This window comes from Palaemon carinicauda, chromosome 1, assembly GCF_036898095.1.
Source record: "Palaemon carinicauda isolate YSFRI2023 chromosome 1, ASM3689809v2, whole genome shotgun sequence".
In the NCBI taxonomy this organism is placed as follows: Eukaryota; Metazoa; Arthropoda; class Malacostraca; order Decapoda; family Palaemonidae; genus Palaemon; species Palaemon carinicauda.
Genome location: NC_090725.1, coordinates 82678904 through 82701628, shown reverse-complemented (window position 1 = coordinate 82701628; position 22725 = coordinate 82678904). Strand labels below are relative to the sequence as shown.

The 22725-nt window shown below is 51.7% G+C and overlaps 1 pseudogene; it reads right to left on the bottom strand.

The window, feature by feature from the left end:
- Positions 1 to 21470: 21470 nt before the first annotated feature.
- LOC137659289 (5S ribosomal RNA) lies at positions 21471 to 21589 on the bottom strand (annotated as a pseudogene).
- Between the last annotated feature and the right edge of the window lie 1136 nt (positions 21590 to 22725).

Here is a 22725-nt window from a genome sequence, read left to right as displayed (position 1 = left end):
CTACGCAGCCTAGCGTAGGCCAGGATCGGTTACCACAATCGCCTTAACTGAATTTACTAACAGCATCATATAAAGAATTCCCATTTGGAAAGATAAATAGCTAGATTTATTAAAGCATAAAGACCGGGAACGACGCTTTGGCTAACTAAATGACTCATGCATAGCGAGCTACAGCGTCCAGGACGCCTCCGGTAGGCAACAGCTCTTGTTTACGTTAATATGACAAATTTGTAGATAATTTGTATTTTTCCTAACTATACAAACCTTAGCTATTTACATGGGGTAATTACTTTGGCGCAGCTGAATGACGAGCCATTAGAATTTTAACGAGGGAACTAGGGGGGTAGGGAGGGGTAGCTAGGTAGCCACCCCCCCCCCACACACCTGTGCTTGAGCTCACTTTGCTTAGAGGTAGGACTTCACGGGGGAGAGGACTGGCGGGCAAGTTTGATTAAATAGCTAAGGTTTGTATAGTTAGGAAAAATACAAATTACCTACGAATTTGTCATTTGTTCCGTAACTGAAATACAAACCACGCTATTTAATATGGGTGACTCACCCCCTAGGAAGGGTGGCAAGTCCCAGCCAGTACTGGCTTTTGGCTTTGCCCGGGGACTCGGTATCTGAGTGTGTCAGCACTCAACAAGAAGGAGTCCCTGCACCTCGCTAGAACCTTGCTGCGCAAGAGCTGTGGCCTACGTAAGCTGTGTGTGAAGGTCTGAAGTGTGACTCGTCCTAGGAAGTTGACCTGTAGTCCTTTAGATGGAAACTTTAGGCTAGGACTCTCCCAATACCACCTCGTCAGGGTATGGGGACGTGACAGTATTAACTTAATACTAGGAACACAAGGAAACATGGTTTACTGTACCTGCAGTGGTTCGAGGTCAGCTGTGCAGAAAACCCAGGATGCTGCTTTCCCCAAGAGAGGGGAGGATGAAGAAAAGAATAAGGGCCAGACAAATCTTTTCATTCATGCAGACTAAGACCGGGTAACAATGCCCTCAACCTTCTGCTACTTGTCCATTAAGGAGCCTGAGGTTTTAAACCAGCTGTTGCGCAGCCACCACAGGGCTGATAGAGAACGTATCGAGCCTCCTGTGGGTCATGTCTTGCAGGTAGTGGGCTGTGAAGGTCGTCTGACGCTTCCACACCCCTGCTTGTAGAACCTACGTCACTGAAAAGTTCTTCTTGAAGGCCAGGGACGTAGCTACACCCCTGACATCATGTGCTCTAGGTCGACGTGACGGAGGAGGGTCAGGATTCAGGGACAGATGGATTACCCTAAAAATCCATGCTGAGATAGTATTCTTGGTAACCCTCCTCTTTGTTCTCCCAGTGCTCACAAACAATGCCTGCACTTGGGGATGAACTGCAGCCGTTCTTTTGAGATATAGCCTCAGACTCCTTACTGGGCACAGTAGGAGATGGTCTGGGTCATCTGTTACAGAACGAAGATTCGAAATCTGGAAAGTCGAGTCGAACCGAGGGTCGGGCACTCCCGGATTCTCAGTCTTAGCAACAAACTTAGGGACGAATCTGAACGTTACCAGCGAGGAATAAATGTCCACTCCTTTGAGCCTGAAGGCTAGACTTAAGGCTGAGCGATAGCCTTTTACTGCCGAGACTGAAAGGCGTATTTCTTCTCACATATACACGAAGAACTCCGCTATAGCTGGAATAGTGGCATCGAGTGGAGAGATACCCCTTCCACGACACCAACCACAGAAGACTCGCCACTTCGCCTGGTAGACCCTTGCGGATGACTTGCGAAGTTGACCAGACATCCTGTTCGCAACTTGTTGCGAAAATCCTCTCTCACAGAGGAGATGCTGGATAGTCTCCAGGCATGAAGTCGAAGCGAAGCTATGGCTTTGTGGAAGATGTTGGCGTGTGGTTGTTTGAGTAGCTTGTGACGTGGAGGGAGTTCTCTCGGAACCTCCGTGAGGAGTTACAGAAGGTCCGGGAACCATTCTGCGTGATGCCATAGCGGAGCTATCAGGGTCATTGACAGATTGACTGATATTCTGGTCTTGTTGAGCACCCTCCTCATCAGACAGAACGGGGGAAAGGCGTACAAATCGATGTTGTCCCACCGTTGTTGGAAGGCATCCTGCCAGAGAGCCTTGGGGTCCGGGACCGGGGAGCAGTACAGAGGGAGCTTGAAGTTCAGCGCTGTAGCGAACAGATCCACTTTCGGGGAACCCCACAAAGTCAGGACTTTGTTGGCTACTTGAGGATCCAAAGACCACTCGGTACTCACTATCTGCATCGCTCTGCTCAGACTGTCGGTGAGCACATTCCTTTTGCCCGGAATGAAGCGAGCCGCTAGTGTGATCGAGTGGACTTCGGACCATCTCAGAATCTCTACTGCAAGATGGGATAGCTGTTCTGAAAAGGTACCTCCCTGCTTGTTGATATAAGCCACCACTGTGGTGTTGTCGCTCATCACCACCACAGAGTGGCCCGCCAGGACTTGGTGGAACTTCTGAAGTGCCCAGGAACACGGCCTTCATTTCTAGCAGGTTTATGTGAAGGTACTTTTCTGATTCTGACCACAGGCCTGAGGTCCTGTGGTTCAGAACGTGGGCCCCATACCCTTTCTTTGATGCGTCCGAGAACATCAAATCCGGGGGAAGGACGAGAAGATCCATTCCCTTTCGTAGGTTCTCGTCTGCCACTCACCACTGACTGGAGGTCTGTCCGTTCCGCATGACCCACGGGGACCAAAGTGTCCGGGGAGTCGTGACCCTGATTCCACCGGGACTTGAGTCGCCACTGGAGAGATCTCAATCTAAGGCAACCGTTGGGAATGAGACGGGCCAGGGAGGAGAGGTGGCCGAGGAGACGCAACCACGTTTGGGCAAGAGAGCTCAACGACACTGGATTCGCTGTCAGGGGAGGTAGAGAAGCTGTGAACGGGACGCGATAACCCTGACCGATTACGGAAATCGTCCAGGTATCTACCCAGAGTTGCTGCCACCTTGCCGTGCAACTCTGTAGGCATCCCCCCACTGGTGGACATGCAGGGGGACTGCCAACCCTAGCGTTTACGGCCTCGGCCGTTTCCTCTAGGGTTCTTGCCTCCCCTGGAGGACTTCCTGCTCCTTCTGCTCTTGGCAGGAACGGGCTTAGACACCTTCGGCTTTGCTGATGTCGTCTTCGTGTCCTTAGCCGGACGGGGCTGTTGGGCTGCTGCAGGTTTGTAGGGCCTCGATGTCAGGGCCCTATGGATGAGGGAATCCTGGTTGGACTTCCTCCACCTCTCAGCGGTTAGCTCCACGTCCTTAGGCTCAAACAAACACTTACCGAGCACGGAAGAGTGTCTGAGCCTGCTAACATCTGAACTGGGGACCTTCTGGTGGAATCTCTCAGCCACTACGTCCCGTCATTTGAGAATCGTATTGGCCCACATCCTCGAGACTTGGTGGGCCAGAAACTCGATGGTCCGCGTGCCTGAGAGCAAGAAAGTCTCCAGTGCCTTCCTGGTGCTTTCTTTGGAGAGGTCCTCAGACCGCACCAGGATGCCCAGAGACCCCAGCCAGATGTCAAGCCAAGAAGTTGCCTGCATGGCACACTTGCGACCTTCTTCTAGCTTAGGATCTCTGTAGCTGAATAGGACACGGGCCAGTTGGAGAGTCTCTCTAGAGGGACTCCCCCGGTGAGTTCTTCCACGGAGTGGTGAATTGGAAGACCCGAACAAGACTCCTCAAGGATCTCAAAGTAGCTCCTCTGATGGACTCGAGGAGGAGGGAGGAGCTTGTTACCGGCGCTGGATCTGCTGGAGGAGGCAAGCTCAGAGAGCTGGTCCTCGACCTTGTCCCTGGTACTCTTCATCCCCTGAGACTAGGGCAAAGCTGCACTGGCCCTAGAGGGTTTCTGGGTGCCGTAGACACGGTCCAAGACCGTGTCCTTACCCTCACGAGGAGGAATCTCTGGGTCTGGAATCCCGTTGAGGTTCCTCATGAGGGTCAGGACTTGCCAGAACGCGTGTTCTGACTCTTGGTGCTCTCCTCCTGAAGGACTGGCAGCAAAGTCTCCTGTCCCCAGTGGCTCTTCCTGGGGGGACACGTTGACATCCTCGGAAGGTCTAGCTGGCTCCTGTCTGATCCTTGTTGACGACTTGGGAATCGTCTTAGAGTCCTTTGGTTCCCTCCTGGGAGGGATACAGGACTCGAGTAACGATGGGTGCAGGCTCTTTTCCACCCCTGGACGAGAAGACTTCTCAGGGAGAGGCGGAGTTTCCCCCATTGGTGCAATGGGGGAACGGTCCGGCTCATCCAACTCTCCTGAGGATGGGTAATCCTCATCTGCAGGGGAGGGGAGACAGAATAGCCCTCGGAGGTGTCTCCACGGAGGGGACTCCTCTCTTCCTCTTCAGGGGGAAGGAGGCCGCCACTGATTTGTGACCCATGTCAGAGAGGACGGGGCTTCATAGCCTGCACAAGAGCTCTGACCAGGGTCCCGAACCAGGGCTGCTGGCTGACAGTCGCGCTGTCAGACACTCCCTCTGGAGGGAAGGGGATCATTCGATCCCTTGGAGGAGTCGACAAACGAGGGTTCGCTTGAAAAGCTGAAACAAGAGAGTCCTTAGACCTGTCCAGGAACCGCCCCTCCTGCGGCGAGCGCGCTGTTCTGCGCTTGCGGGGAGGGGAACGAGATGATGACCTGTCAGCCTGGCGACGATTGCGCTGGAGGTCGCGCGATGGGCCCTGTCCAGGATCGCGTGCCATAGGAATCTCGCGCTCGCGTGGGCGCGCACGCATGGGTGCGGGCGTGAGAGGTTGGTGGAGCGGGCGCAAGGGCGCGGTGGCGTGTAGGCGGTGGCGCGCCTCCTGCGCGGGCGCGTAGGCACGCAGGAGATGGCGCGGGTGAGTGGGCGCGCGTAGGAGATGGCGAGGGCGTGTGGCGCACAGGAGCTGGATCGTGAGGAGGCTGGATACGAGGGCGCGTAGCGTCCTAATGTGGAACTGACGGGTGCGAGAGAGTAGTGGCGCGTAGGCGCGTATCCGGAAGAACCGGGCGAGGGCGCAAGTGCGCAGGTTCGAGATAGCGCGAGGGTGGGTTTGCACGTTGGAGCGCAGGTGGGCGCTGATCCGTTTGAACAGGAATATTAACCTGTGGGCGTGCTGGTGTGCGCTGCTGCGGTGGGCGCGCAATCGGATTAGGGCGCAGAGGTGTGCGCTGTTGGGTTGCATGGGGTGCCTTGAGAGAGACTGAAACCTGGCGCGCAACCGGAGCGTCGCGCGCGACTGGAGGAGCGAGTGCAGGATAGCGCGGTCTGGAAGGAGAGCCCAGGGGTACCTGGGAGCACCCGTGCGCTAACTTGGCACCTCCTGGACTGCGCGCTGGGATGTAGAAGCGCGCTGGTGCATTGGCGAGCGCGTGAGCGCTGTGACTGGAACTGCGTGCAATGGGCGCACCTCGCGCCTAACTCCAGAAGGGCGCTGCGAGTCCAGAGGTACCTGTGAGCGCCTGTGCGCTAACCTAGGCGCCTCTTGGACTACACGCGACGTGGCAGGAACCGGAGAACGCTGGGGCGCAGGTGGGCGATTGTGCGCAGGTGAGCACTGGCGCACAAGATCAGAAACTACTGGTGGGCGCCGGGGCGCAGAAGGATGTGGGCACGCATGGGAACCCTGGCGCGTAACAGGAACAAGGGCGCGCAGCCGTGCAGGTGAGCGCTGTGACGCTAAGACTGGAACGGTAGCAGCAGCAGCATGAGGGCGCGCAGGTTGAACCTGGCGCTTGAGGGCAAGAGGTACAGATTTGCGCTCAAGTCCCTTATGCCCCGAAGGGTCCGGTGCCTGCGCAATGGCAGGTTCAGGTGGCACGTAAAGCGCATCAGCATCCTCGAAGAGTGACGGCAGGTCAGCAGGTCTAGAGGGAGACTGGTCACAGGGTCCCGAAGGACGACCTTCCTCCGAAGGGGATCGCGAATGATCCCCGGAGAGGACTAAGGTGGTAGCTGGCAGGATTGGCGAACGGCGAGTCGTCTCCTCCGCAGAGGTCTGTGGTGACGACGAGCCGAAGAGGCGCCTCCTAACTCCCTTGTGAGGGAAAGGAAGACCTCTACGGCAAAGGGTAGGACGAGCCTTCCGCCTTATACGCCCACGAGGGGCCGTGGGGTCAGCAGGCTGACCATCGTAAGGCCTCCGAAGAGGAGTCTCTGTGAGTGAACTCCCCCGCGGGGGAGAATCACCGGCAGGAGGGACCGTAGGACTTAGTTCCTCCCTCGAAAGGTGTTCGGAGGGGGAAACTAAGCCTTCAGCTACCTCAGCAACAGGAACGGGGGTTTGACTAGACCCACGAGAGGCCTCCATCACAACAACATCAACAACAGACAGAGGATCTATCCCTGCTGTAGTTGGCGATTGTTTGACAGCTGCACCAAGTTTGATCATGTCAAACAGGGCTTCCCTGGAGGGCAAACCCTGCAGCCCCAAAGAAGCCCAAAGCTGCAACAAATCATTGTTATTGACAGATAAATCAATGTTCATATCCTCCTCCGGGGGAGGATGGGCAGCCGCCTCGCTATGGGAGGCAACTACCTCTCCCGCACCCCGGGATCGGTCAACAGCAATACGGTTTACGCTACCACTCCCCGGCCTCTTGGAAGAGACCGCTCGAGGGGGAGCTTCGGAGGAGAAAATGGCTACGGAAGAAGAAGTCTTGGCATTTTCTCTCTTCAAAGAAGCTTCTGAAGGAGAAAGATCCCTTTTAGACTTTTTCTTCCGGCGCCGGGCAAACCTCTCCCACTGGGAGGTAGACCACTCCCTACATTCGATACATACATTACCGCTATCACACCGTTGGCCCCTACAATGAGGACACAAAAGTCCCACAAGGGCGGCCGGGAAGTCCAGGGCATGTACGCATAATCAGTAGAGGCCAACTTCAAACACACTGTGAGGAAGAAAAAGCAAAAACAGATTAATGGCAGTCAAAGCGAGGGAGAGAGCAAACAGGTCTGTTCTCCGCCCGAGCCAAGAGTAAAGTGAAGCAATCACCGGTGTGTGTGAGGGGGGGGGTAGCTAGCTACCCCTCCCTACCCCCCCGCTAACTAGCGGTGGGGTACTAAACCCTCGTTAAAATTCTAATGGCTCGTCATTCAGCTACGCCGAAGTAATTACCCCATGTAAATAGCGTGGTTTGTATTTCAGTTACGGAACAAATCACTTTCGATTTAATTCAAAACAACGAGAGCTTATATTTATACATAATAATGATAATACTAAACTTTCCAGAGGCAGAAGAGGCTGGAAAAAGCATCATAATGTTGAAATAAATCCAAGAAGACGAGAGAATCACAAGGGAAACACCGAGTAGTAGAGCTACGCGATATGGAATAGAGATGGCGCAATCGGCGGCATTGTGTACACACTCGAAGTGGGATAGGAGAGGTACCTTATTAACAGCTCTCCTTTCATTCTCATTTTTCGTTTTCTTGCCACTTTGATTCCTCGAAGTGTTAACTCTGTTCGGGGTGAAGATAGCTATGTGGCGTGTCAAGAATACGTCCTCTGATATTACGCGATATCCCATTTAGATTTATCTAGGGATATTTGCTCCAGGAGTTAGAATTCTGGATACCTCAAGGTAAAATTCTCTGGGAATATCACCGTAGTCAAATATACCCTAGGAAGCTACCCTAAAGGAACTTCCATCAGGACGACATGGCCTGAGCCCAAAAATTCCCTTCAGCAGATGGTCCACTTCAGAATTAGACCACATAATCTTCGACTTGCTCATGGCTGACCTGAGTAAGGAGTCAACGAGTCTGGAGAAGTCTCCCTGGGAAGAGGCAAGAACTCCCAAACCGGGAACTTCCCCAGTTGAATACCACAAACTATATCTGGAGGCCAGTCGAGTTGGAGGAAAGGAAAAGGAGGCCTTCCCCAGATCCTTCCTTTTGGTTGTCCATTGGTTGAGAGTTGAGAAAGCTCTCTTAACTGATCGTGCCAGAACCATCTTCTTGAAGGAGGATGTTTTTGGGGGTCTGCCCTTCAAAAACTGAGAAGGTGGGCTTTGAGGCATAGGTTGCGTAAAGTCTTCTGGATACAGAGATGTTAAAACTGTCAAAAGCTTTTTAAGGTCAGCTGCCTGCAGCGAATCCTGAAATTCGTCCTCTAATTCAGCTAAGGGAACATCGATTCCCTGAGTCGAATGGGTAGGAGACAAAACCGCGTCATCCTGTCGGTTATTGTCTGCCAAAAATAATTCATCCTGTCCTGAAGGAATCTCATGAAGGATATCATCCAGTTGCGAAGAAGCATCACGTTTACGTTCTGTAAGCCTCGAGGGAGAGACAGGTTCCAGTGCTTCCAGCATAAGTTCATCATGCTGTAAGGAAACATCAACATCGTGAACCCCATGCGAGGGTAAATCCTGTTCGCGTGCGTCCAGCGTGCGTTCAGCATGTTGTATGTCAACAGCGTGACGCGAGGGAACGTTAGCTGCGCGTTCAGAAAGTCGTGAAGGAGACAATAACTTGTCTATCCTGTTGCGAGGACAAGTCGTGACTATATGCGTCCATCATGCGTCCAGATTGAGACTGTTGTATGTTTCATGAGAGGTATCAGTGTGCTGCATGCGTCCCGTATGCCGAAAGTCTACCGCGAGCCGCGAGGAAACGTTAGTATCGCGTCCAGCAAGTCGCAAAGAAGAGACAACTGTTTATCTGATATGACACGGGGACAAAACCTGACTGCTGCATGCGTCCAGGTTGCCGCGAGCTTCCAGATTGCTGCATGTGTCCAGATTGCCATGAGCTACCAGCGTGCTGCATGCGTCCCGCATGACCGTTAGTCGTGCGTCCCGCAGATCGCGAAGGCGAGACAACTGCTTGTCTATCTTGTTGTGTGGACAAATTTTGACTGTATGCGTCCAGCATACGTCCAGACTGATGTCCGCGTCCAGAATGTCGCGATCGAGAGACCAGAACCTTGTCGCTTGCCACAACACGAGGGAACGTTGCTGAGTGTAGGAGAAATACGCTGTCCGATAATGTCTTGATTAATGGAAGACCCTTTTCTTGGTCTATTGATGTCTTTAGTTTCTTTTAGACGCAATTTCTCTGCCCGAGAATCGTAAGCGTGAAACGGACGAAATCGACCTCTTTAATTCAGACAAATCAGATACATGATGAGCGCCGTGTGCGCTAACTGAACGATATACTGATCGCTGCAAGGGATCGTCAACTGTAGTCGGGCGACCACCAGGGGAATGTCTTTGCGACATTTCCAGCGTGTCTTGTACGCGATCTGAACCGTGTACCGATTGTTGTGAGGGATCGTCAACAGTATTCGGGTAGTCACCAGGAGAAAGTACTTGCGACATTTCCCAATCTGGAGGAGGAGAAGAAGCTTGTACTGATGTAAACTGAGCACCTTCTTCCTCAGACAAACTATGCGTCTTACGTGAATGTTTCGGCGCTGACACGTCGTCTTCGTCCGAAAGGAAAAGCTCCGGCGAACACCAGTCACTGCAGGATGGTTTATTAGGAGACATACGTCTCTTGAATGGTCTTGAACGCAGTGGTTGGCGCCAACCACGTCGCGGTTTTGCGTCGTCCGACAAAGACACATACATTTTAACCTCGCCTTTCCAGCGGCGAGGGGGAGCGACCTGGGGATCGTCAACATGATCGCTCGAGGGGACGTCCGTTCGCTGATCAAGGTCTGACATATCCTTTGGCCTTTCGAAATTCCTTCTCCCAGGGGTTGGGGAGCATGGAAGAGGTTGAGGGCTGAGATTAAGACAGACACGAACGGACGCTTCCTCCACTTCACTTTAACTATTCACTATTTTGCTTTGCAAGCCACACAATGCACCCCACATAACTTCTTTTTCCGTAGTTAGGGAACGAACCCGTGCGCCTAAGGCTGAAATAGCAGCCATCACATCCTTTAAAGAAGGTTCACTTACCTCCAACACCATATTGGGGTCTGGGACTACTGCTTTAGGAATAGGAATATTAGAATGTACATTGCAAGGAATATCACCATCAGAAGATCTATTAGAAAGCACACTGGTCAATTGAGACCTTCTAATTCTATCCTTTTCCAGTCGCTTAATATAGTGATAAAAAACATTCGACTCTGAATCAGACAAAGATGACAAATTCGTAGGTAATTTGTATTTTTCCTAACTATGCAAACCTTAGCTATTTAACATGGGTACAGTAATTACTTTCGGCGTAGCTGAAATGACGAGCCATTAGAATTTTAATGAGGGTTTACTACCCCACCACTAGTTAGCAGGGGGTAGGGAGGGTAGCTTGCTAACCCCGCCCCCCTCACACACACCTGTGCTTGAGCTCACTTTGCTTAGAGGTAGGACTTCATGGGGGAGAGGACTGGCGGGCAAGTTTGATTAAATAGCTAAGGTTTGTATAGTTAGGAAAAATACAAATTACCTACGAATTTGTCATTTGTTCCATAACTGAAATACAAACCAAGCTATTTAATATGGGTGACTCACCCCCTAGGAAGGGTGGCAAGTCCCAGCCAGTACTGGCTTTTGGCTTTGCCCGGGGACTCGGTATCTGAGTGTGTCAGCACTCAACAATAAGGAGTCCCTGCACCTCGCTAGAACCTTGCTGCGCAAGGGCTGCGGCCTACGTAAGCTGTGTGTGAAGGTCTGAAGTGTGACTCGTCCTAGGAAGTTGACCTATAGTCCTTTAGATGGAAACTTTAGGCTAGGACTCTCCCAATACCACCTCGTCAGGGTATGGGGACGTGACAGTATTAACTTAATACTAGGAACACAAGGAAACATGGTTTACCTGCAGTGGTTCGAGGTCAGCTGTGCAGAAAACCCAGGATGCTGCTTTCCCCAAGAGAGGGGAGGATGAAGAAAAGAATAAGGGCCAGACAAACACTTTTCATTCATGCAGACTAAGACTGGGTAACAATGCCCTCAACCTTCTGCTACTTGTCCATTAAGGAGCCTGAGGTTTTAAACCAGCTGTTGTGCAGCCACCACAGGGCCGATAGAGAACGTATCGAGCCTCCTGCGGGTCACGTCTTGCAGGTAGTGGGCTGTGAAGGTCGTCTGACGCTTCCACACCCCCGCTTGTAGAACCTGCGTCACTGAAAAGTTCTTCTTGAAGGCCAGGGACGTAGCTACGCAACTGACATCATGTGCTCTAGGGCGACGTGACGGGAGGGTCAGGATTCAGGGACAGAAGGATCACCCTACAAATCCATGCCGAGATGGTATTCTTGATAACCCTTCTCTTTGTTCTCCCAGTGCTCACAAACAATGCCTGCACTTGGGGACGAACTGCAGCTGTTCTTTTGAGATATAGCCTCAGACTCCTTACTGGACACAGTAGGAGATGGTCTGGGTTATCTGGAAAGAGTCGAACCGAGGGTCCCGCACTCCAGGATTCTGAGTCTTAGCAACAAACTCAGGGACAAAGCTGAACGTTACCTCCCCCCCCTCCCCTTGAATGGGCGATGTCATACGAGAGACCATGAAGTTCACTGACTCGCTTGGCCGAGGCCAAAGCTAGTAGGAATACCGTCTTCCAAATTAGGTGGCGATCTGAAGCCTGGCGTGATGGTTTGTAGGGAGGTCTCTTAAGAGACCTGAGAACTCGAACCACGTTCCATGAAGGAGGTCTCACTTCCGACTTAGGGCAGGTAAGTTCATAACTTCGAATGAGTAGAGAAAGTTCCAGCAAGGAAGAAATGTTCACTCCTTTGAGCCTGAAGGCTAGACTTAAGGCTGAGCGATAACATTTCACTGCCGAGACTGAAAGGCGAATTTCTTCTCGCAAATACACGAAGAACTCCGCTATTGCTGGAATAGTGGCATCGAGTGGAGAGACACCCCTTCCACGACATCAACCACAGAAAACTCGCCACTTTGCCTGGTAGACCCCTGCGGATGACCTTCGCAGGTGTCCAGACATCCTTTCCGCAACTTGTTGCAAAAATCCTCTCTCAGCGAGGAGATGCTGGATAGTCTCCAGGCGTGACGTCGTAGCGAAGCTACGGCTTAGTGAAAGATGTTGGCGTGTGGTTGTTTGAGTAGCTCGTGTCGTGGAGGGAGTTCTCTCGGAAGTTCCGTTAGGAGTTGCAGAAAGTCTGGAAACCATTCCGCGTGATGCCATAGCGGAGCTATAAGGGTCATCGAGAGATTGACCGATATTCTGGTCTTGTTGAGCACCCTCCTTATCAGACAGAACGGGGGAAAGGCAAACACGTCGATGTTGTCCTACCGTTGCCAGAGTGCCTTGGGATCAGGGACTGGGGAGCAGTACAGCGGGAGCTTGAAGTTCAGCGCTGTAGCGAACAGATCTACTGTCGGGGAACCCCACAAAGTCAGGACTTTGTTGGCTACTAGATGATCCAAAGACCACTCGGTATTCACTATTCGAGACGCTCTGCTCAGACTGTCGGCGAGCACATTCCTCTTGCCTGGAATGAAGCGAGGCGATAGTGGAATCGAGTGGACTTCGGTCCATCTCAGTATCTCTACTGCGAGATGGGATAGCTGCTTTGAAAAGGTACCTCCTTGCTTGTTGATGCTTGTTAAAAGCCTGCATGACCGCTCTGACCAGGGACCTAAACCAAGGCTGCTGACTGACAGCTGCGCTGTCAGAATACCCTCTGGAGGGTAGGGGATCGTTCGATCCCTAGGAGGAGCTACCCAAGGAGGGTTTGCCTGAAAAGAAGGAGAAAAGTCCCTGGACCTATCCGGAATCCTCCCTCCCTCAGGCGAGTGTGCTGTTCTGAGCTTGGGGGGGAACGATGATGACCTGGCCGCGCGTTGTCCTGCAGCCTCACGCGTGGGATTGCGCTGGGGATCGCGCGATGGGATTTGCCCTGGGTCGTGCGTGCGGGCGAATGTTGGCGTGCACGCGGGCGCGCGAGGGCGCGTGCTGGAGATGGCAGAGGGGGCTCAGAAGGCTGGATGAGTGCTCGAGCGTGCGAAGGCCCACAGGATCTGGCCGAAGAGCCCGTGAGGGCAATAACGTTGGGGGCGCGCGCGGGAGATACATCCCTTGCGCGCGGGCGCACATGAGACCGCACACCTGGCTGTGGTGGTGGGCGCGCAGGGGGCGCGTGGACAATCTTGTGGGCACGTGTCGGAGACTGCGAGCAGGTGAAGGATGGCATGCAGGCGGGGTCTGATGGCGCGTCGGCGATCGATGGCGAGCAGAGGAAGAGGTTACCTTTCCCATTGCATCCAGATCAGAAGATCGTGGGCGCGCAGGAGATCGTTGGCGCGCAGGAGAACAGGGGCGCACATGGCACGTAGCAGGATGAGGGCCCGCAGTAGCGCGGTGGCGAACAGGAGAGCGCTGGCGTGCTATAACAGAAACATCTGTAGGTGAGCGGTAGCGCGCAGGGGAGACCTGGTGCGTAAGGGACTTATGCACAAATTTGTGCAAAAGCCCTTTATGCCCCGAAGGGACCGTTGCCCGTTTTACAACGGGATGATTTGGCGCCCACAGCGCGTCAGCAGCCAGGAACGGCGACGACAGGTCAGCAGGTCTGGCGGGTGGAAGGTCGGCGAGCCCTTTGTAAGGACGACCTTCCACCAAAGGAGATTGCGAACGATCTGCGGAGAGGTCCAGGGATGTAGCTGGTAGAGTCGGAGAACGACGGCGAGGTTCCTCTGCGGCGGACTGCGGAGATGATGAACCGAAGAGGCGCCTCCTAACACCCTTGTGAGGTGAAGGAAGGCCTCTACGGCGAAGAGGAAGGCGGGCTTTACGCCTTATACGCCCTCTGGGGGGGCCGTGCGGTCAGCGGGCTGACCATCAGCAGTCCTCCGAAGAGGAGTCTCTGTGAGTGAACTCCCCCGAGGGGGAGAATCACTGGCAGGAGAGACCGTTGGACTTAGTTCCTCCCTCGAAGGATGTTCGGAGGGGGGAAATAAGCCTTCAGCTACATCAGCAACATCAGGAGCAGAGGTTTGATACAACTCATCAGAAGCCTCTGCCACAACAACGTCGACGATAGACAGAGGATCAACCTCTGCTAAAGTCGGCGATTGTTTGACAGCTGCCCCCAACCTGATCATGTCAAACAAGGCTTCCTTGGAGGGCAAACCCTAAAGCCCCAAAGAAGCCCAAAGCTACAACAAATCATTATTAGACACATTTATATTAAAATCCTCCCCCGGGGAAGGAGGAGGAGCTGCCTCGCTACAGGAGGCAACTCCCTCTCCCAAACCCCGAGATCGGTCAACAGAACTACGGCCTATGCTACCACTCGACAGTTTCTCGGAAGAAACCGATCGAGTGGGAGCTTCGGAGGAGGTTTGGGCCACGGAAGAAGAGCTCTTGGGATTTTCTCCTTTCAAAGAAACCTTCGAAGGAGAAATATCCCGTCTGGACTTCTTCTTCCGGCGCCGAGAAAACCTCTCCCACTGGGTGGTAGACCACTCCCTACACTCACCACAAACATTATTCTTATCACACCGCTGCCCCCTACAGTAAGGACACAAGGTGTGGGGGTCCGTTTCGACCGCCTACATATACATGCCACAAGGGCGGTCAGGTAATCCAGGACACTTACGCATCGCAGAGCCCAACATTACACACACTCTGTCAAAGGAAAAGCAAAAAGATTAGCAATGGCTGTCAAAGCAGGCGAGGGTGACAGCGGACACGTCCGACTACCACCAGAGCCGAGAGCAAAGTGAGCTCAAGAACAGGTGTGTGTGTGAGGGGGGGGGGTAACAAGCTACCCTCCCTACCCCCGCTAACTAGCGGTGGGGTAGTGAGCCCTCGTTAAAATTCTAATGGCTCGTCATTTCAGCTACACCGAAAGTAATTACCCATATTAAATAGCTATGGTTTGTATTTCAGTTACGGAACAAACTTGCATTCAACACATCTGTTACTATACGTACAAACCTGACCTCTGCAACCACTGCATATTGAATGAGGATCAATAGAGGCCTTAGGCATACAAGTCTTGCATCCTCTAACACACTTTCTTATAGAGTCAGCCATTTTATACAGAAAAAACAATCCAGGTCAAAATCCAACAGTGTCTATTTAAATCGATAGTGAAAAGTCAAAAGACTATCCAAACACAAGCAGCGAAAGTCATTAACAATAATCAGACAAAAGGTACTTCACCAAACTGTAGAATAAAGTATTAACAGCGAAACAAATTTCCTAGGTGTTGACTCGATCAACGACAGGGAATTTCTGAAGAATGTTGGGGATGGTTCTGGTAACCTATGAGAGATGGAGCTTATGTATGACCACCTACTGTCATGGCGGCGATTGCCGCGAAATTGAATTTCTGTCGTGCCACGTCGAAACACGGGATTTAAGCTATATATATATGTAACTACCAGGGAAGTTACATATTTAAAAACATAAGTTACAATATTTAATTGTTTAATTTACCTAATATTTATAGTAAAATAACAAATTTGTAAGTAATTTGTATTTTTCCTAGCATACAAACCTGGAGCTATTTATAATGTATACTTTTTCGGCGTAGCTGAAAGACGAGCCATGATAATTTTAGTGAGTGATAACTACCCCATCCGCTAGTTAGCGGGTGGGGGGTGGGGTAGACTGGCTACCCGGCTCACTCCCACCTCTCGGCTGAGTAACCACTTTGCTTTATGGTAGGACTTCTCGGGGGACAGGGTGGCGGGCCAATTTGTATAAAGAGCTCCAGGTTTGTATACTAGAAAAAATACAAATTACTTACAAATTTGTTATTTGTTCCGGGGTAGATACAAACCCTCCGCTATTTATAGGGTGACTTACTCTTAGGAGGGAGGAAGTCCTCACCAACTGGCCTTGGTCATGACCCGGGGTCCTCTCTATTTCGATCTGTGATCGATAGTAGAAGGGACCCTACCCTCGCTAAAATAAAGTGCCAATATGAGGTAATGCACTGATAGCGGCCAGCAGAAACTTGTGTGCGAGTGTAACTAACAGTGTGGCTTGTCTTTAACATAGGAACTCGAGTACAAAACCTATTGTTTTTAAGACTTACCCAATACCCTCCCTCAAAAAGGTATTGGGGACGTAACAAAGTATTCTTCTATACTTAGGAGGCACAAAGGAAACGGGTCTTACCTGCAGCGAGGAGAGGTCAGCTATGCTGAGGCTTGCAGAGCTGTTTTCCACAGAGAGGAGAAGGTGAAAGGAAGAAAGGCGCCAGGCATTCTTATTCATTCACACCAGACTAATCCGGGTAACCTCAGCGCTCAACCCTCTGCTACTTGTCCATCAAGGAGCCTGAGGTGTTTAGACTATTTGTTGTGCGACCACCACAGGACAAATGGAAAAGGTCTCCATGTTCTTGAGGGTTACGTCTTTGCAGGTAGTGGGCCGTGAAGGTCGATTGACGCTTCCACATGCCCACTTAAAGTATCTGCGCCACAGAGTAGTTTCTTGAACGCCAGGGACGTAGCAACGCCACTGACGTTACGAGCTCAGGGTCTTAGGATGGAGGAGAGTCTAGATTGAGAGCAACCTCAATTACCTTCCGATCCCAGAGGGGAAGAAAATCCTTGAGATCCTCCTCTTGACCTTGCCCGTGCTGGTCAACAGTGCCGACACACGGGGGGAGAGCTGGTATCGTTCTTTTAAGGTAACCCCAGAGATTCCTCACAGGGTAAAACCCCAGTTGATGATTTTCAGTTACCGAATGAAGACTTTATTCGAAATGGGCTGCACCTAGGGTACAGCACACTAGGATTTTGAGTCTTGGCAATCCACTCAGGGACGCCACTGAGGATTACTTCTACCCGTCTCCTAGAGTAAGAGACATCAGATGATGGTTCATGCAACACACTAACTCTCTTGGTCAAAGCCCGAGTGAGTAAAAAGGCCGTCTTCCATGTAAGGAAGCGATCTGCTGCCTGGCATAAAGGTTCATAGAGACTGAAGGACCCGAACCGCGTTCCCAGGAGGAGGTTGAGATCCGACGGGAGACAAGGTATCTCAAACTTGTATAAGCAAAGACATCGATGGGAGAGAATCCCCTTCCACGACATCAGTCACACAGGACAATACACTTCGCCTGGAAGATCGACGCTGAAAAGTGTCTGAGGTGCCTAGACATCTTTTCCGCAACTCGTTGCGAAAGGCCTCTCTGAGAGAGGTGGTGTAGGATCGTCCCAGGCATGAAGTCAAAGCAAAGCTAAGGCTTAGGAAAGTGTTAGCATGTGGCTGCTTGGAAGATCGTGTCGTGGAGGAAGATCCCTTGGAACTCCGTCAGGAGCTGTAGAAGGTCCGGGACCCATTCTGCGGGTTGCCATAGCGAAGCTACTGGAACTCCATTAGGGGCTGCAGAAGGTTCAGGAACCATTCTGCGGGATGCCATAGCAAAGCTATTGGAGTCATTGATAAGATCTTGCTTATCCTGACTTGGCTGAGGACTTTTTCACCAGACCGAATGGGGGAAAAAAGGCACACCTCTAGGCCACCCTACCAATCTTGGAATACATCTTGTTTGAGGGCCTGGTGTTCCGGGACTGGGGAACGGTCGAGCGGGAGCCTGAAGTTCAGGGCCACTACGAGCATAACCACAGTCGGGGACCTCACAAAGTTAAGACTTTGTTGGATGCAAGATGATTCCAAGACACTAGGAGCCCACTATCTGGGTGGTTTTGCAAGCACATTCCTGTACCAGGAATGACGCAAGCAGAAGGGGGCAACTAGCTGTCTTCTGTCCATCTGAGGTTTCGTACTGCTAGATGGTTCTCTAAGAGAGGTGAATGCTGGTACCTTTCTGAATCGGGCCAACGGACGAGGCTGAAATGGTGCGGCATATGACCCCACCCCCTCTCTTTTGATGCATTAAAGAGAGCATCAGATCCAGAGGGAAGACGAGAAGACAGGCCTCTTTGCAGAAGCTCTCATCTGACACCCATCATCAGCGGATTGTCCAGCGGTGAGGGGGGGGAGTGCATAGCAATAAACACATCTCGAGATGATGTCGAGACATGTAACTAATTGCATGTTCTTGCAACGAAGGGGAACAGCCTGTTCTCCCTCCAACTGCCACTAAACCAGTGTGGTTGGCCGAATAAAACTGATACCATACGGAAAACCAGTTAATCAGTACAGCTTATGTTATAACAGCGAATCTCCATAGAGATCGTTTTCCGGACAAGAGACTACGGTAATCACCAAACGCATCCAACCAAACCCAAGAGGGGATTGAGACGTATCTTCAATCTATTGTTGGGTGGGTAAAGAGCATAAGTCTACTGCGGAGTAGTAATCCCGAACTGTGAGCATGACAAGCATACATGCGTAGTTCGACATAAAAGTCGTGTCCGGAACTCAGTTAACGTTCGTAACGGAGGTTTCTCCTTCTTAGGACAAAAAACGTTTGTACTTCTCTGTCTCAGATCGGTAACCTAGCATTTATATTAAATGTTCCATACTAGGGAACAGATATGCTTATGAGAAGTTTCCAGCCAAAGCCTTTGTAGGAGACTTAAGACTTTCGATCGGGGGAAAGGAAAAAATGCTTATAAGGAGGCAGAACGTAAATGCCGTATGTCTGCTTACAGGAAAGTAGCCAAGTAATGTACTGAATAACCTGGTTTCAGTAAGGGATATAAATATGCAACTTAATAGAACGGAGTTCTAATTGCAAGATGTATATAGCCCTTATTGAGTGAGAGAGATTGCTTGCACGCATATAAGTACTTGTCCATTTGCGCTAGTGCATGCGTATTCTCTGCATCCAGGAAACGTTTGCAACGAATGTTGCGGGCATGATGTATGTGCGACGAATCGCAACATTATTGCCGAAAGAATTTTGATCGTTGACTAAATGTAATACAGTATTTTCTTGAATGAGAGCGAACATGTTCTCAAACAAAATGACAAATTTGAAGATGATTTGTATTTTTCCTAACCATACAAACCTCAGCTATTTACATTGGGTTTACCTTTTAGCGTAGCTGAAATGGCGAGCCATTAGAATTTAACGAGGGTGTACTAGCCCCGCGCTAGTTAGCAGGGGGGTAGGGGAGTGGTAGTTAGCTACCCCTCCCCCCCTCACACACCGGTAAAGCTCACTTTCACTTAGAGGTAGGACTTGTCTTGGGGGACAGGGCTGGCAGGCAAATATGTGTAAATAGCTAAGGTTTGTATGGTTAGGAAAAATACAAATTATCTTCGAATTTGTCATTTGTTCCGTAACCGAAATACAAACCACGCTATTTACATTGCACCTCACAAGTTCCTTGCTCCGCAAGGAACCGTGTGGCCTACATAAGCTTGTGTGTGAAGGAAGAAGTGTTACCCGTCCTAGGCAGTTGACCTGGAGTTCCAGAAGGAACTCTGGGTTAGGACGTTCCCAATACCACCTCGTCAGGGTAAGGGGGACGCGACAGTATTGACTTAATACTCGGAACACAAGGAAGCATGGTTTACCTGCAGAGGTTCGAGGTCAGCTATGCAGAGACCAGGATGCTGCTTCCCAGTAGAGGGGATGATGAAGAAAGAAGTAAGGGCCAGACATACTTCTTTCGTTCATGCAGACTAAAACCTGATAACAATGCCCTCAACCTTCTGCTACCTGTCCAAAAAGGAGCCTGAGGTTAGACCAGCTGTTGTGTAACCACCACAGAGCGATAGAAAACGTATCAAAACTCCTGTGGGTCACGCCCTGCAGGAAGCGGGCTGCGAAGGTCATTAGACGCTTCCAGACTCCAGCTTGTAGCACCTGCGTCACAGAGTAGTATTACTCGAAGGCGAGGGACGTTGCGATATATCCGACATCGTGCTGTAGGGCGACGTTACGGGGGAGGGTCTGGAGTCAGGTCGAGATGAATGTCCTTGAGACCGAACTGAAGAGGTATGTACTGGTGACTCTCCCCCGTGTCCTTCTTGTGCTCCCAAACCGGCTGCAACTGAGGACAAACTGCAGCTGTTCCCAAAGCTAACCTCTCGATTCCTTTACTGGCAAGAAGGAGAAGGTTTTGGGACATCAGATACAGAATGGTGACTCGAAATCTTGAAGGAATTGGACCGAAGGGCTGGGACCCCAAGATTCTGAGTCTAGCCAACAACTCAGGAGCGAACCTGAATGTTGCCTTCCCCTCTTCCTTAGAAAGGGCGGAGTCGTACGAGACCAAAAAGATTGCTTACACACTGCCGCGGCCAGAGAAAGCAGGAGCCCCAAGACGCAATACGATCAGAGGCCTGACGTAAAGGGTCTTGAGAAGATCTCTTAAGGGACTAAAAAGTCCGAGCCATGCTCCAAGTTGGAGGTCTCACTCCGACTAGGGCAGGGACGTTAGCAGCTTTGCATGAGCGAGGAAAGGTCCAGCGGGAAGGAAAAAGTTATACCTTCAAGTCTGAAGGTCAGGGAAAGGCTGAGCGACAGGCTTCATTGCCGAGAGCGGAAAGGAGTTTCCTCCCGCCAAAAGGCAATAAGATCGTTATTGCTGGAGAAGAGGCCTCAAGGGAAGAGGTATATCTCCCACGACACCAACCACCGAAGACTCTCCACTTCGCCTGGAAGACCCCTGCGGATGACTATCGCAGATGACGCGACCTCCGTCCCGCGACTGTAGCGGGTTGTCTCTTCTTGAGGAGGAGGCGTAGTGTCTCCAGGCATGAAGCCGAAGCGACGCCCCGGCTCGTGAAAGATGTTGCAGTGTGGTTGTTTGAGTTGCCTGTGCCGTGGGAGAAGCTCTCCCGGGAGTTCCGTCAGGGGAAGCAGAGGGTCTGGAAACCGTTCTGCGCATAGTCCCAGTGGAGCTCTCAGGGCCATTGAAAGGTTGACAGACAACCTGGTCTTGTTGAGACCCATTCTCAACAGACAACAAAGGAGGGAAAGACCCCCAGGTACACTTTCTCTACGAGGCTCTGCTCGGATAGTCAGAGAGAACATTCCTCTGCCTGGAATGAGAGAGCCGATGGTGGTATTGAGAGTATCTCAAATCAACTCAGAATCGCTACTGCAAGATGCGAAGGTGTGAAAATGCGTCCCCTGCTGGTTAGAACACGCCAGAACCATGAAGTCGACGCGCACGGAGCGACTTGGCAGGAGCTGTAGGATCTGTAGAGGGGCCAGACTACGGCCCCTTAGCCTGCCTGAATGATGGAGAGGTATCCTTCAGGTCCTGACCATAGGCCTGGACCGGAACATGCCCCCCCCCCTCCCTTTTCTTTGACGAGGCCGAGAACAGCATAAAAAATGTGGGGAAAGGACAAGATTATCTACTCCCAACAAGAGGTTCCATAGGTCAACACCCATTGCAGGTCTAATCGTTCCGCTGGTCCCATAGGGGCAAGAAAGTCTGGTTAATCGTTGCTTTGAAACCACCGGAACTTGGGCCGCCCCACAGGGAATTTATCCTGAGGCGACCGTTCGGAACTTTAGACGGGTCAATGAGGAAAATAGAACTAGGAAACGTTCCAAGGTAGGGCTGAAAGCTCTGCTTGACTGAGAACAGGTACTGCGACTCCCCTCAGCCTTGCCACAGTCAACTGAAAGGCTCGGAGGAGGTGGCAACAGAATCTGGCGTCCCCAGGCGGTCACCCATCCAAGTACCGACCAGAACCGACGTTGCTTAACCTCGCTGGACGGACGAGAAGCGGGGTTTCCAACGTGGTAAGGCCGTTGACTCAATATCATGGCTAGATACTCCAGTTGTTGAGGCAGAAGAAGAAAAGGCTCCTAGCAAAATACCATGAACCCCCACTCATGGTAAGCATCCGGAAGCTTGTCCCGGCGCTGAAGAAGGTCGAACCCAAGCCTACCGGAGTTGACCAGACCTCCAAAAGGCGAAGGAAGCGGAAGCCTGCACCTGAGCGGCCATGAGGAAAGGCAGGGAGAGTTCTCTGGGGAAAAAAACCTGAGATGCCACGGCGGGATCGCCACACTGGATCTTAAGCAGAAATACCTGTAGTTCAGGCTGAATTCCACGAGCTTCCTGGAAGATGGATGGAATGGACACTGAAAGTACCCGTCCTTCCGATCCAGGGCCTAAGGAGTCCTGTCGCCTCGTTACCAGTCTGATCGATTCTGCTGTTCCACGCTGGACGAAGTTTGTTCGACAAACTTGATCAGGGCTGAGAGGTCGACTACGGAACTCCCGTCTCAGATACTTCCTTACAAGAAAGGATCGACTGAAGAAGCCGGGGGTGAAGCCGTCGACGATCCTATGGAGGACCTTCTCCTAAGGCATGGATCATTCTGCCCAAACAGGCAAACTCTTGCTAACCCTATGGCATAGAGGTTCAGAGACACTGAATTCGCTGACAGAGACGGCAGGTGCGATATCCTTGGCTGATCACAGAGATCATGCAGGAATGGGCATCGGGAAGCTGTCATCCGGATGAGTAACCTTAGGCATCCTCCCAGCGTGAAACCTGCAAGGGGGGGGTGCCAATCCTAGAGTTCGTGAACTCTGCCGCTCCCTCTAGGACTATGCCCCCCCGGGAGAGCCTCCCATGCCATCTGTTCCTGACAGGAGGGAACTGCAATTGGACACCTAGTCTCAGTTGTCATAGCCGGTCCGATAACTTAGGCCGACGTGGCTGAAAGAAAGAGGCGCTGGAGCCCTGCAGGGTCTGGAAGAAAGCGCCTTGGAGGAGTGAAAACGGAAGTCGACTTCCTCCGCACACCCGCTGTCTATGTCTCTGTCCTTGAGCACAAACAAACTCTTCTCAAGGATGGAAGGGTGCCTGAGGTTGTCGACATCCACGGATGAGACACCCGAAAGGAAGCCCTCGGTCATTGCGTCCAGATGGTCCAACAT